Source organism: Canis lupus, chromosome 1 (assembly GCF_011100685.1).
Source record: "Canis lupus familiaris isolate Mischka breed German Shepherd chromosome 1, alternate assembly UU_Cfam_GSD_1.0, whole genome shotgun sequence".
Taxonomy (NCBI): Eukaryota; Metazoa; Chordata; class Mammalia; order Carnivora; family Canidae; genus Canis; species Canis lupus.
In genome coordinates, this window is record NC_049222.1 from 55,059,740 (window position 1) to 55,075,299 (window position 15,560).

Sequence of the window (15,560 nt, forward strand, 5' to 3'; positions counted from 1 at the left end):
AAGTGAAATATGTTAGCAGATATTTTCAAGTGAAATCATGATAGCAATAATTTACATGACAGGGGTCTCTCTAAAGGGTACAAAGACTTCATTTCTCAGAAGTTTCGAGTTGTATTATTTTATCTCCACGTCACCTGTACTGGATCAAGGTCACACACACTGCAAACCCTCACTGCAGGTCAGCAGCCTGACCCAGAATCTGTCGCTTTTTCTCTTCCGATGCTAAAGGGAACACTCCAAATTCCACATTCTCAGGGACGATTTGCTCAGGAGACAACCAATTGGAATGTCATAGATTTGTGATCACTTCTTGAATAAATAAGTAAGGATCTGGGGGCAAGGGTCACCCGATCGGGGATCACATTTAGACTGCAGTCTAGGTGGGGGTGGTCGCAGGTGAGGACAGCCCCGCTTTATGCCTCAGGCCTCCGGGAGTTCCAGGCCCTGAAGGTTCAGGAGACCGAGCAGCTTCTGGAGGGGAACCTCTCTCCATCCAGGACGGGAAGGGGAAGGACCATGGGAACCTGGGCTTCAGGGTGTTGCCTGGTTTCCCGCGAGCGCTGCACTCAGTGCGGCTGCTGCAGACTTGAATTTCCCACTCAGACCAAGGTCAAAGCTGAGGTCCGAAATGACTCTCCACGGTACATGCTAGCCTTTTCTGCTGTGGACGTGTCAACTGAAGAACAAATGGAAGATTCTTTGTCCCTTAAGTGAGAACGAAATGGCCCTTTTCTGTTAACAAAGCACCTTCCGGCAATGGGCCCAGTGCCCACCCTCCACCTACAGCGCAGCCTCCACCCACAGCACAGCTGGAACCCTGATTTCCCACCTACAGCACAGCCCAGCTCCTGGAACCCTGATTTCCCTCCTACAGTGCAGCCTGGCCCCCAGAAGCCCGATTTCCCACCTACAGCACAGCCTGGCCCCCCAGAACCCCGATTTCCCTCCTACTTAACAGCCCGGCCCCCCAAACCCCAATTTCCCTCCTATTGCACAGCCTGGCTCCCAGAACCCCGATTTCCCTCCTACTGCACAGCCCAGCCCCCCAGAACCCCGATTTCCCTTCTACAGCACAGCCCGGCCCCTGAAACCCCGATTTCCCTCCTACTGCACAGCCCAGTCCCCCAGAACCCCGATTTCCCTCCTACAGCACAGCCTGGCCCCCAGAACCCCAATTTTCCTCTTACTGCACAGCCTGGTGCCTGGAACCCCTATTTCCCACCTACAGCACACACAGCCTGGCCCCCAGAACCGTGATTTCCCACCTACTGCACAGCCTGGCCTCCAGAGCCCCAGTTTCCCTCCTACAGCACAACCCAGTCCCCAGGACCTCAATTTCCCTCCTACAGCACAACACAGCCCCCAGAACCCCGATTTCCCTCCTGAATAACTGCTATCATGCAGCCGTGGTAATGCAACACTGACAGTATGAGCCAGGTAATGATTCCCCGAACCACATCGTCCCATGACTTCATTAACAGGCACGGCGCCGAATAGAAATATAAAACTCCACACTGTCTGCGGGCCCAGGGTGGGCAAGAGAACGCAGTGTCGGTGTGGACGGCCGAGGAGGCCGGGGTTGGCAGGGGCGTGGGCTCTTAGCTTGGCCTGCAGGTCTCCTCCCGGATCATACTTCACAGGACGCTTGTGTTTTATGAATATTCCAGATCATTCCTCCTCTTCAGCCTCTCTTTGTGGAGAGCCAGGGGCCTGCAGTGGCCGTAAACGAGGCCACTCACCCACTGGGACACTGTCAGCTGGCGTTGGTCTAGTGGGAGCCCATGGTGCCCAGACCCCGGACTCCCACCCCGTCCCTGCTCCTGGTGCACCTGCTCACCCGTGAAGCTGACTTCGTGCCTCTCTAAGGACACAGGGGCCAGTCTCCCAGCGGCCTTCCGCCCTCCCATCCACACTCCCTCCCAGTTCAAATCAAAGGTTGACAGACAAGTCTCTCAGAACACTTCAAGTTTTGTGTATTCTTGCTGCCCAAGAATTTACAGCAAACGTACCCAAAGCACGTAGCTAATTTCACCTCCGAGGATGGTGTCAGAAACCTCAGGATGCTCTTCCCTGATCACATTGCAATGCAGTTCGTTTCTCACGTAAAATCAGTAAGGTCTTTAAGAGCAAAGAATCTCAATTATCCCTAAGGAATCAAGAGTGTCAACATTTTCGATTTTAGAGTTTTGCATTTGTAGTGACATTCTGGCTTCGATGTGCCTGAGGATACTTGGTTTTTCTCTTTCCCAAAAACTTAAAAGAAGGAAGGGAGGGGAGGGGAGGGAGGGGAGGGGAGCCTGATCCAATGCTGACCACAGGGGCCCACGTGCACAGCAAACAGACCCAGGCAGGGAGGGAACATGCCCAGGCATGTCTGCTCTGTTTCCAGATGGAACGTCCTATTTTCTGAATGATCATTGCCCTAAAGGGCAACTAGCATTATAATATCACCCAGGTCTCATTTTGAAATAAATGCCTTTTCTTTGTTACCAGGCAGGCTGTTTTATCCAGAACCCTGTGGATTTTAATGGTATTCCCTTAAGAAAATAAACTCTGTCGCTAAAGGCTCTACACATGGCACTAAATATTTGGTTTCTAACGTGACTCCTGTTGATGGGGGAACACAGGGCTAGCTGAGGACAAGGCACGAGCATGGGGCAGCACACTGACAAAAGGGACCTTCCTCTACGGACTCAACTGCCTCGATGTTCATACTTTGCTAAGGGCAGAAGGCAATCTTAGTCCGACCCCCAGGAGCCTGTAAGTCTACTTTAACATATAAAAATTCCTTTAGAATTTCCCTTTATCGCTATGCCCCCAGATACATGTTGGCAATCATCCCCCAAACACATGGCCCACTGATAGACATCTGAAGGGTCTCATGACTCAGGTTTTATTAGACGGTAATAAGTGACCTTATCCCAACAATAGCTGGCCCCCTCAAGGTCCTGGAAACCTTGCTCCCAAGATTCCTTAGAGAATACAGCTATCTCAAACCCCTCCCAACTCCCAGGTGTATAATTAGCTGCCCCTCACAGGCCCGGGGCAGCAGGTCTTCCTGCCCACGGGTCCTGTCTCTGTGCTTTAATAAAACCACCATTTTGCACCAAAGACGTCTCAAGAATTCTTTCTTGGTTGTCGGCTCCAGACCTCACCTGTATTCCCCAAATTCATCACTGTGAATGTGCATTTTTTTTTTAAATAACTTGAGAAATTTGTTGAGAAGATGGTACAATGGTCAGGTGCCTGCTCCACAAGCAAGAGGGTTTCAAAACAGCTGTAACGTAAGAGATAAAAGCTAGAGAAATAAATTGTTTAGGGGATCCTTGGGTGGCTCAGGAGATCCCTGGGTGGCTCAGCGGTTTAGCACCTGCCTTGGGGCCAGGACATGATCCTGGAGTCCCAGGATCAAGTTCTGCATCGGGCTCCCTGCATGGAGCCTGCTTCTCCCTCTGCCTATGTCTCTGCCTCTCCCTCTCTCTGTGTCTCTCATGAATAAAAAAATAAAATCTTAAAAAGTAAATAAATAAATTGTTTAAATGATGTCAATATGTGACAAGGTCATTTGTGACAATGAATTTTTAAAATCTCCGTGGAACTGTGTTTGCACTTCTGATGCATCACAGAGCTTCCTGTTACAGGTGTCCCAGCAGTGGTGGGGAGGGGTTGGTGGGCCTCAGATGGTGATGAAGACGGCCGGGTACGGAACACCTCACCGCCATCCTCTCCTCCCTTCACCAAGATCACTTCCTCAGAATGTCCTCCTTGCTGAAGCATCAGCTTTTCATGTCATTGTTAAGGGGAGAATATTTATGAAAAGCGCATGCAAATTAAAAGTTGTGAAATATTAGTGATAAAGACATAGAAAATTAAAATTGGGCAAGTGTTAGCTTCACCTCCAGAACAGGGGGAGACTTCATTCTAGAAATCACCAATTCGCATGCAGGATACCAATTCCCACAAAGGGTACACAGTGACTTGTTAAACAGGTGGTTTATAAATGTGTGAAAAGAACGAGGAAAGTATGAAGGCTCTGAGTCACTGTGAGCAAGTCCTGCCCAACAAGCCCCGCTGGACTCCTGACACAGTCAGTGCAACGACAGCAGGTAAGCGCTCCCCTGGTTTGTGGAGAGCTCATAGCCCTGCAGGAAGCTCAGGTGGGCAAGAGGCTGACGTCACACGGTGTCTGCACAGCTGAGTACCACCAGCTACTCCTCTGGACAGCAGGCACATCTTGTTCCAGAGGTTCTCAACCTGGCCAGGTGCCTACCTGCATCACCACCCCGGGAGCTAGGAGCTAGTTAAATGGGCAGGTCCCAGGTGGGGACAGGCCAGCCAGGTGCCCACTTGCATCAGAACCATCCTGGGAGCTAGGAACTAGTTAAATGGGTGGGTTCTAGGAGGGGGCAAGGCCGGTGAGTCCAGGGTCTGTGAAGGATGGGGTCCTAGCTCTGATCACAGAAGTGGGTTTCACTTAGCTTTTCATGTCATTGTTAAAGGGAGAATATTTATGAAAAGCACGTGCAAATTAAAAGTTGTGAAATATAAGTGATAAAGACATAGAAAATTAAAACTGGGCAAAAATTAGCTTCACCTCCAGAACAGGGGGGAGACTCCATTCTAGAAATCACCAATTCGTATGGCTCACACCAGCACTCCCTGTCCCCCTTCTGTGCATCCCACCAGCATAAGTGGATACTCAGTGAAAAGAAGTGCTAGTCTCCCCAGCACAGGCACTACCCGCCAGTCTCCACAGGACGGTATGACCCACCAGTCCCCGCAGCACGGGCACGACCCGCCACTCTGTCTTCCTCTGTCTTCCTCACTGGCGTCTAGGACATGCTGCTCTGGGGGCCCCTCCTACCCCCCCCCCCACTCTTCTGTCTCCTTTCCTCCTTCCTTATCTCCCTGCTTCCCAACATCCTGCCACGCCTGGCTCCATCCCTGGCCTCCTGCCCTGTGGTCACCCCCTTGGACCTCACCCTGTCGTGGGGCTTCATGCCAGTCTCCAGACGGCACCTGTCCCTGGAACTCTGATTCTGGAGGCCCATGGCAGGCAGCTGAGAGGCAGTATGAGAGTCATCGGATGGGGCGACGCGCCCTCCTTGAGGTTCTCCTTCATGCAGGAGTGGGTAAGAGGCCCAGTGGGACTTGTCACCAGTCCCCTGCCTGTGAGGCCACGAGGTCACCTTAGGTTCACAGCTTTGTCAACTGCCATCAGGACACAGTCCATTTCAACTGTCCTCTAATTCTGGGTTCTCACTCAAACACAAGTTTTGACCTCTGAATATTTGCTCCTAACTTCCCAACTCACGAATGCATTTACATTTTTATTTTTTAGTATTTTATTATTTACTCATGAGAGACACTCAGAGAGGCAGAGACACAGGCAGAGGGAAAAGCAGGCTCCCCAAAGGGAGCCTGATGCAAGACTTGATCCCGGTATCCCGGGATCACGACCTGAGCCAAAGGCAGACACTCAACCACTGAGCCACCCAGGTGTCCCTATATTCACATATTTTAAGAAAGATAATGTATCCAGTACTATTAATTGTTTTTAGCAGGAGAGTGTGCCACTCGCAGTCTAGGGTACTGCTAGAAAGAGAAGTTCAGGAGTGCTTTCGAGGTGGAGAGAAGAGCTTTCTGTGCCTCTTCTGGAAGGTAAGGACCAGAGGAGATGCCCTAAAGAGCCCAGGTTGGGGGGGGGTGGGGAGCAGGGAGGACAGAAGACAGACAGGGTGAGGTGGGAGGTGGGGGTCCATCCCTCAGGGAGCTCCTGCATCGTCTGTGCAGCTTTGGGGTCTCTGTTCACCGTAAAGCTTGCTGAACCAACTAACAATGCGGCTCAGTGCAGAAACCCAGGGGGCAGGTGGCTTTGCACGCACCTCTCATATGAAGTGAGAATGACTAGAGCCACAGATTCTACAGAAGAACCCCTCCTTTCAGACAGGTCAGGAGGCTCCTTCAGGGGATCAGGGGCCGGGCCTCCAGCAGGTGCCCCCCGCCCCTGGGTGCCCACCCCCCACCCTAGACCCCTGCAGGTGGCCTTGCTGCCCTTGCACCAGGCCTGGGCCGTGCGTGAGCTCTGGCTAGCGCGTGCTCACAGGCCCGGCCACACGTGTCTGGCCCATTTCTCAGGAAACAGCTTCTACAAAAAGTTTCCTCTCCATCTCTCAAGGGCTAAAAATAAGCTGAGCCACTCAGTCCAGCCGCACCACTCCCAGCGAGAGTGGAAACCAAGCTGGTCCTATGGGCACTTGCTGGAATCCGGACAAAACCCGGACGCCTTTCTTTAGGAAGAAGTCTACAACCGGACAGGCGGGAGCAAGCAGGAAGGATGAGGGCCGGGGAAGATAAGGGAACCCGCTGGGTGAAATGTTGAGACAGCAGGTAGCAGCTCTGAAATTTCAGGAGTGGGACACACGACACTGGAGTAGGGGAAAGATGGGCTCAGTTGCCCAAGATCCGTTTTCCACCCTGGTCATTCCCAGTGCTGGAAGTGCAGGTGCCCTTGGCCCACCGTTTGTGGGATGCACGATTCCCAGAGAGAGGCCCTCCCTCCTTCCGGAATGACAGGCGGCCAGGACAGGGCATCTGCACAGGGTCTCGGGGCAGCACCAAGTGAAGAGACAAGAGGAAGCATGGGAAACACAGCAGAGGCACCCCCTTTCCCTTACACCCCAAATCCCGCCTTCTACTACCTCCACTCCTACTGGCTTTGGTGGTTGAGATAAGATGAATGCTCCCCTCTGTTTCAGCCTCTCATGGGTCTGTCTTTCTTTCCCTGGCTGCCTGTTGTCCCTTCCAATCACCTTCCCTTCCAGCCTTCCGTGAGGCTCTCATCTGACGGCATTTTTATAAATTGCAGTCCACGTAAATCAGACTCCCTGACAGCAGTGACTTGAAGACTGACCCCCAGAGTGGCATTTCTGCAGGGCCTCCCTCACCCAGAGGAGGGCTGTGGGCTTGGTGGGCCATGGCATCCTACTGGTGGGTCATGGTGTCCTACTTGTGGGCCATGGAATCCCACTGGCAGGCCATGGGGTCCCACTGGCGGGCCACAAGGTCCCACTTGAGGGCCATGGGGTCCCACTGGAGGTCCATGGCATCCCACTGGCAGGCCACGGGGTCCCACTGGTGGGCCACGGGGTCCCACTGGCAGGCCACGGGGTCCCACTTGAGGGCCATGGGGTCCCACTGGAGGTCCAAGGCGTCCCACTGGTGGGCCATGGGATCCCACTGGAAGGCCACAGCATCCCATCAGCTGGTAGACTGTGACTCCCACCTCCTGATGGCTCCCCATCCTCCGGGTGAGCCAACGCCAGCAGGCCCCCCACCCCAGCCCCCCAGGAAAGCAGCATCTGTGAGGCCCGAGGCAAGGGGCCCTGGCCTCCGACCGCCGTGTTTGAGGGGCAGGCTGTACACCTGGCTCCTGGGCCCTTCCCACTTCATCTTGAAACTTGCCTTCTGTGATGTGTTTTCTAACAAGTCATCTCTAATGACAGATGACAAAGTCGCTATCCATGGATTTATTCAGAGGCACCGAGGAATCTACAAAGAGCCTCATAACTCGATGTGTATGGAAAGTGTGTGCCACTAGGTCCAGCCACAGGGATGTTTCCTCAAGGAACAGACAGCTCTCTGCGGGGATGCCATGAGCTCTGGGGCAGCAGGATGTGTGTGCAAAGGGGCTGGAGGACCTTATCCCTTACCACAGCTTTAAACATAGTGCTAAGTAAAAACCCACAGAGGGTGATAGAGCACCAGGCTTCACACCAGGGGCTCTCCCAATAGACCATTATTGCTACACTGTTTCTCTTCCTCAAAACATTTTTCACTTTGGGTTTGAGATGCGTAGGATGAGAGAGGATGTACTGAGAGATAAGAGGCTTTAAAATCTCAAATGAAAAACCCACATGATGTAACCCAGGAGATCAGTGTAATTAATGCAGTTACGGTCATATCCCAGTGAGATCTACTGGGATCAGCTCCATTCTTTCTTTCCAGCAAAGAGAAAACTTCATGCCTATGTATATCACCTTCTCCAAGATGGAATTATTGATATATTTCTTTTTTATTTTTTAAAGTTTATTTATTTATTTTTAGTAATCTCTACACCTGACATGGGGCTCGAACTCAGGACTCCCAGATCAAGAGTCATGTGCTCTTCTGACGGAGCCAGCCAGGTGGCCCCAATTATTTATATATCTCTGACTTTATATGCCAGTTTTATTTTTTCCCCCAAATCAACATTTTGTAAATGTTTGGTAAATACCTCTATCAGAGCAAGTTGTCAGAAATAGATGTTCCTGGGGCATCTGGTGGTTAAGTGTTTGACTCTTGATTTTGGCTAATGATCTCAGGGTTGTGGGATGTGTTAGGCTCACTGCTCAGCGGGGAGTCTGCTTGAGATTCTCTCTCTCTCTGCCCCTCACCCCTTCTTGCATGCTCAATCTCACTCTAAAATAAATAAATCTTTTAAAACAACCAAACATACAAACAAACAGATGTTCCTGACTGAGCAGAATAAGGAAATGCTGAATCAGAGAGTAGTTGGCAACTCTGTGTGGGCAGGACTGTTGGGTTCGCATAAGGCTGTTTCTGTTTCAAGTCCTCTGTAACTACGGTCAGTGAAAAGCCTGGGTCCCCTGCTCACACCTGGGCGCTAACCGTGCTCAGGATGCGACTGATGGTGGCCTGCTCTCATTCCTTCTCTAGTAAATGAGACAGTCCCATGGCCAGATACACAGTTAGAGGCAGGAGACAAATCTATGAGTGTCATTATGGGGGTTCCATCTTTTGTTCTCATCAAAAGAAAATCTGAGGTATGGAACCACAGTTCTCCAGAACCATTTAAGGAGAACTTACCACCTACTGAGAACTTACATTCAAAGCTCCTGGTCAAATGGTAGGTTCAAATCCTCAAAAGGGCAAAGAATATTCTCCAAGATAATGTAAACCAATCAAAGTCTACATGGGTTGTTTGTGTGTCTTTCTTAATACACACAGAAGATCATCACTGTAAATCTGTCCTTGGGAACATTTGAGGCAAAGGCACAAACCATACAGTACAGATTCTCTAGCACTCACTGGCAAACCAGTCCTACAAAGTGAGTCAAGGGCGAATAACGAGCTGGTGGACCAAAACTATGGGCTGTATTAGTTCAATAGCTTAGACGTCCATCAGAAGGTGTGTGGCTCGGGGCCACAGACCAGTGCAGCACCTTCTCCCTGGAGCGGGCAGAGGAGGGAGTATGGGGATGGCCTGATGGCGTGTTTTTAAGCAAACCTGGGTACAGAAAGGTAATTTGGTTTCCACAAAGAAAATGTTCCTTAAGTAACAGGTTTTTGTTATGGTCCAAGAATATGTGGCAATAGTTATTAAAATTGATTGCTCTGATTGGAAAGGCCTCATCCTGGAACGTCTATGTTCCCAGCCCTTCCTCTGCAAGTAGACATGCAGAGAGCACCCGTCCCTGCAGGAGGGAGGTGCTGGCCCTGACTGTTTGGGCAGGCAGAGAAGAATCTATAGGGAGCAGATAGGAATGAATTATTCAAATTGATAACATTATTCACATTCAGATGGGAATAATTTGCCAAAGGATCTTAAAAGGCCACTTGCTTCGGGAAAATAACAGCAGTACCATTGACCACGTGGGCAAGTACCTGGGATGAGGCCATGTTTTGGGGTAAGCAATAATTGTGCCCTGTACAGAATTCTATATTGTGATAGAAAGTAATCAGCCACAATGCAAGAAATGATCTGAAGAGCCACTAAATCCATGTTTTACAGAAAGTAATGTGAACAGAAGAGAAAGGTCCATGAATAGAAAAGCACTGGTCTTGGGTGCAGACTTCTTTTATTCTACACACAAATTCCATGGTCTCTCCGGAGGCACATGCATTCGTACCTTCTGACCCAGGAATCTCAGTTTTCAGGCTCTATAAATAAAATGTGAACATAGCAAGTTGTTTGCTACAATAGGTTTTTTTTAACATAAGAATGAAGAAATGGGAAACAATTTAAATGTCCAGCAAATACGTGAGCATTAAGTAAACAATGACACAACCACCACATGGAATTTAACGCAGGCATTAAAAGTGATTGTGCCATTTACAATTGCTCCCAGAAAGGCACACTCAGGTAAAAACTTACAAAATGTGTAGTCGCTGTGTGCTGTAAACTACAGAATGCTACGGAAAGAAATCAAAGAGCTAAATAGAGAGAGATGCCCTGTCCATAGATCAGAAGACTGAACACAGTGAACTGTTTAATCCTCCAAAAATGGATCTGCAAGTAAAATGCAATTCTTATCAGAATCTGAGCAAGGCTTTCCATAGGTATAGACAAGCTTATTCTAAAATGGAAATGCAAATGCAAAAAACTGGCAATAGCTAAAAACAATTTTGAAAAAGAGTAACCAAGTGGGAGGAATCACTGAACCCACATGAAGGCTCACAACATAGCAGAAGTAATCAAGGGAGTGTGTTACTGGGGGTGGGGCAGACTCAGGGGCCAGTGGAACAGAAGGGGGAACCCTAGAATAGACCCATCCAGTTACACCCAACTGCTCTTGGACAACGATGAAAAGTTAATTAGAGGGATATCTGGGTGACTCAGTGGTTGAGCATCTGCCTTTGGCTCGGGTCGTAATCCCGGGGTCCTGGGATCCAGTCCCACATCGGGCTCCCTGCGGGGAGCCTGCTTCTCCCTCTGCCTATGTCTCTGCCTCTCTCTGTGTGTCTCTCATGAATAAATAAATAAAATATTTTTTTTTAAAGAAGAAAAGTTAATTCGATGGAGGAAGGAGAGTCTTTTCAACAAATAATGCTGAGGCAGTGGACCTCCAAGGGAAGAAAGAAAAAAGGCAAGGTGACCTAAATCCCATATCTTATGCAACAATTAAGTGAAAATGGATCAGGGATGTGAGCGTAAAACATAAAACTATAAAATGTTTAGTAGAAAAGCTTCAGGACATACAGCAAGGGGGAACATTTTTAGACATGACACCAAAAGTGTGATCCCTACAAGGGAAAATTGATAAATTGCACTTAATCAAAATTTAAAACTTTTGCTCTCAAAGAGTCTGTGAAGAAGATGAATAGAGATGCTATAGACTAGGAGAAAACATTTGCAAAGCACTCGTCCAACAAAGGCCTGTGTCTACAACATAAAGAATTCCCAAAACTCAACAGGTAAAGAAAACAAACAGTCCAATTAAAAAATAGACAAAGGAGATAAACAGGCATTTCACAAAAGAAGATATACAGATGGATGGCAAAGGGCCACATGGAAATATATTCAACATCTTTAGCCATCAGAGAAATGTAAAACTGCAATAAGATATCACTACCTACCTATCAATGACTAATATAAAAAACAAACAGTGATAACATCAAATGCTGGCAAGAGTGCAGAGAAACTGGATCTCTCACACACGGCTGGTGGGGATGTAAGGTGGTACGGCCACTGGAAACAGTCTGGTAGTTTCTTACAAAATTAAACCTGCACTTACTGTAGCAGCCAACAGTGGCATTCTTGGACATTAATCCCAGAGGAATGAAGACTATGTTCGTACAAAAACCTCTATTTGCAACACCCAGACTGGAAAGAACCCAGATGTCCTTAGAGGGGTAAATGGCTAAGCAAGCTGAGATCGGTCATCCCACAGCAACACAACAGAACACATTATTGATATGCACAACTCGAATGAATCACCAGAGAGTTATGCTGAGTAAAGAAAGTCAGTCTCCAAAGATTGTATTTATATGGTTTCGTTTGCATGTCATTCTTGAAATGACAAAATTATAGAGAAAAAGAACATATTAGTGGTTGCCAGAGGTAGGGGATGGTGTACGTGTGTCCACAAAAGTGTTGTAGGGGGATCTTCGTGGAGATGAGACAATTCTGTGTCTTGATTGTGGTGGTGGTGATTACATGAATCTACAGATGTGACAAAATTGAATAGAACTACACACACGTACATATAAAAGTGATGACGTTTGAATAAAGTCTGTTGATGTCACCAAATGCCAAATTCTTAGTTTGAAGGTTGCAGTATTGTTATACAAGATCTTACCAGCAGGGGAAATTGGGTAAAGGGCAGATAAGAGTTCTGTACTAGTTTTTGCAACTTCCTGCAACTCTATAATTACTTCAGAATTTTAAAAAAATTTTCTAAGTGATTCTGAAGTCCTTTTGGCAATGCTGAAAGAGCCCGATTATAAGATTGTAAATGAAAGGAGGCAGTCCATAAATTTTACGTACATAATGGTTACCATGACATTTAAAAAATATGTAGGAAAAATATTTATGGGCAATAATTTGAAATATTAATGGTGGCAGTATTGGAGGAATATAAAGGATTAATTTTCTTCCTATTGCTTTTTAAATTTCATTATAAAGAAATAAGAAAATGATCAAGAAGACCCAGGCTTCTATAGAAGGAAATTTAAAAATAGTAAAGTCATCTTACTGTCTACATGAGATTCCCACATCCACCCACTGCTCTCCTATCCGGCAACTCTGAAACACTATGGGAAGTTTAGGCAAAATTAACTATGAACTAATTAAGCAAATAAAATCTTGCTGTAAGAAAACAAAAAGACAGAAGCCAGCATTAAGTACTTTGGATACCATTTCTGGATGCAAAGAATTAACTTGCCATTTGGTTGAAAAGAAAGGCTCAATATTTTTAAAGCTATTAAGATTTTTATACTCAAACATGCGGGATTCATCTTGTAGATTAACACAAAATTTCCAATCAGGGTGCAGATGGTAAACACAAATGTGTACAATACAGAGGCCAACACACACTTTCCCGCCTGGCAGATGGCCAGTGGGTTAACAGATCATTTCCCTGGGACACCAGGTATTTGGGGGAGAGTGGTATGAATTTACTGGAAACCGACAAACAAAAAGCTGGTTTAAAAGTGAGATTAGAGATGAATGTCTGCTATAGCTAATTAAACAACCAAGTTGAGTGAGATAAATTTGTCCTAAATAGGTTTGTAGATATAAATATGAAGAGTTTACTTTTTTTTCCTGAAGTGTCATGGCTAGTAATCCAAGAAAATCAAGCAGGGTCAGTTTTGTAGTGTGTGTGTGAATGTTGGATTAGCCATCCCTGCATCTCTGAGGGATGGTTCCACCTGGGTGGTGTCCCCCAATACGAGGCCAAAGCAAGATTCGGTACTTGGGGCAATGGAGGAGCACCATTTCTGCCAATACTCTGGTCCTGGCTATTTTTGTAGTTTCTGGCCAAAAGTAGATCATCCCAAACATCCTTAGAGAAGACTGCTGATTCAGTGATCAGAGTTTCAGAACCCGGTTCATGTAGCTGGTCTGCTGTACACACTATATTTTCCGATTCCGATGATTCTTATAGGTAGAGTCTAGACAGAAAACAATCATGAGCTTCACAATGAAGTGTAAATAATTTCAGCGGCAATGTGCAGATTACTTTTTACTGGTTTCCAAAACTGTTGAAAAGATTACACTTTTGGACAAAAACCTGCTTCAAAGAAGTTAGCTCAATGACCATCCCTCTTTTGGTTTTTAGACCATCTTAGCTGACATTTTAAATGATTATGAAGCATTCTGCTAGAAAGCCAAACAGATATAGCTTACAGTTTTCGAGTGCCCCACTGGCACACCCACACCCCATTGCCCCCCACCCTGAGCCTGGAATTGAGAGAACCTGGCCCAAAAAAATGAAATCAAAGGGAATTAAGCTAACTTGAGATCTACGCAAGCATTAGTTTTTGCCAATTATAAACTATAAGTGACAGATTGCCAACAGTCATGAGCACAGATGAAGTATCTCAATCAAGGTGACAAACGGGGTTGGTTTTCGCCGCACATCCGTTTCCGTGGTGTCCTACACAGCAGCTCGCTGCTATCAGCACTGCACTAGTGTTCACACAAAACCAAGAGCGAGTCTAATGATCCATCGTAGGGCCAGCCGAGGAATCTGGACAATTAAAATTTAACCCTTCTATAGACCGACTTCACCTGCCTAAAGTTCCTGGTCACCCAGTGACCTGTGATGCTATTTGAAAGAAGCTCAGGGGCCTGGCAAACGCTTCTCAGAGAAATCAGAGGTTCCGTGCAGGTGAACACATTCTCAGCTGACTCCTCCAGTGGCCGGGCACCTTGTGCAAACACCTGTTTGTTGTTGGTGGTACCCTCCTACCTAGCAAAGTGCCTGATAGATAGTATTTACTCAATAAGTGTTTGTACAGGAATAAACGAATCCCTCCCGGGTGGTTTTAGGAAGCATAGCAAATGCCCTCCCGTTTGGCTTTCTGCAGGATGCTCTGCTCCAAGCATCAGTCTGCAAAACCACATGTACAGCACGACCACGCCAACCTGACGAGTGTTGATCCTAATTATTAGGGCGTCACACATGGGCTCGGGACCTTTCTGCACATGTGGAATCATTCCTTATTTATATAGACTTTATTTTTTTTATTTTTTTTATTTTTTAATTTTTTTTAATTTATGATAGTCACAGAGAGAGAGAGAGAGAGAGAGAGAGAGAGAGAGAGAGAGGCGAGCAGAGACAAAGGCAGAGGGAGAAGCAGGCTCCATGCACCGGGAGCCTGACGTGGGATTCGATCCCGGGTCTCCAGGATCGCGCCCTGGGCCAAAGGCAGGCGCCAAACCACTGCGCCACCCAGGGATCCCTATATAGACTTTCTAAATTCAAATAAATCATATTATAAGTGTTTAAAAGCCTATCCTAGCTTGGGGTTTCACCAAAATGCTTCCACCACGTTCAATAATTTATCTTGCTGCCTTTCTAGATCACACACTGTGTCATCGACCTGAGGATGGAGAAAATCCTAAAACTTTCCTGAAGCTCTGGTAGTCAGATGCCAAATAGCTAACTGCTTACCCCAGAAAAATGATAGGAAAACTCATTTGGAAAACTCTGTTGGTTGAGGTTATTCTTCTGAATCGAGGCGTGAGAGTTGTATCATTTCCTATGCACAGAGAGAACTAGCTCTTCATTGAGGGGTATAGCAGGGACGGACCAACCACGACGCATAATCCCTGCACTTTGGTTGTGGCAGCGGCCGGTGCTCAGCAGCTCCATCTAATGCTGAGGGCAAACCAGGTCATGAGATCTACTAGGCTCTGCAAACGGCCTAAAATCCAAACGGCCCCACAATCATTAGTCTAGGCGCACACTAGCATCATCTTGCTGGATTAAATCCTCCCAGTAGAGCACGTAGGCTGCAGGTATCAAGGATCCTGGCCACTTACTCATGTTTATTCACACTCCTTTTGTTTCTGTTTAAACTCCTTGATACAAGGAGGTGCTTAGAAGGAACAGGATTCATTGGAACCCAGTGGTAACCACTGGTGGAGCCAGTGAGCAGCAAGGTCCTGGGCAGAGTAGGAAGGCGCTTGGGGAGAGCTCCCGGGGCACAGTACCCACCTTTCTCTCCCATGGCCCGCCCTGACGCAACGGTCCCACCGTCCCACGCCTGGCTCATCTCACTGTTGCTGCCACTATTACTGAGCCAAACGCAGGGTACTGCTCTAAACGGAC

General features: G+C 47.5%; 1 protein-coding gene across 4 annotated transcripts in view; it reads right to left on the minus strand.

The window, feature by feature from the left end:
- RPS6KA2 (ribosomal protein S6 kinase A2) overlaps positions 1–15,560 on the minus strand; it is a 345,143-nt gene that overhangs the window by 96,194 nt on the left and 233,389 nt on the right. The gene's annotated exons all lie outside the window — the stretch shown is intronic.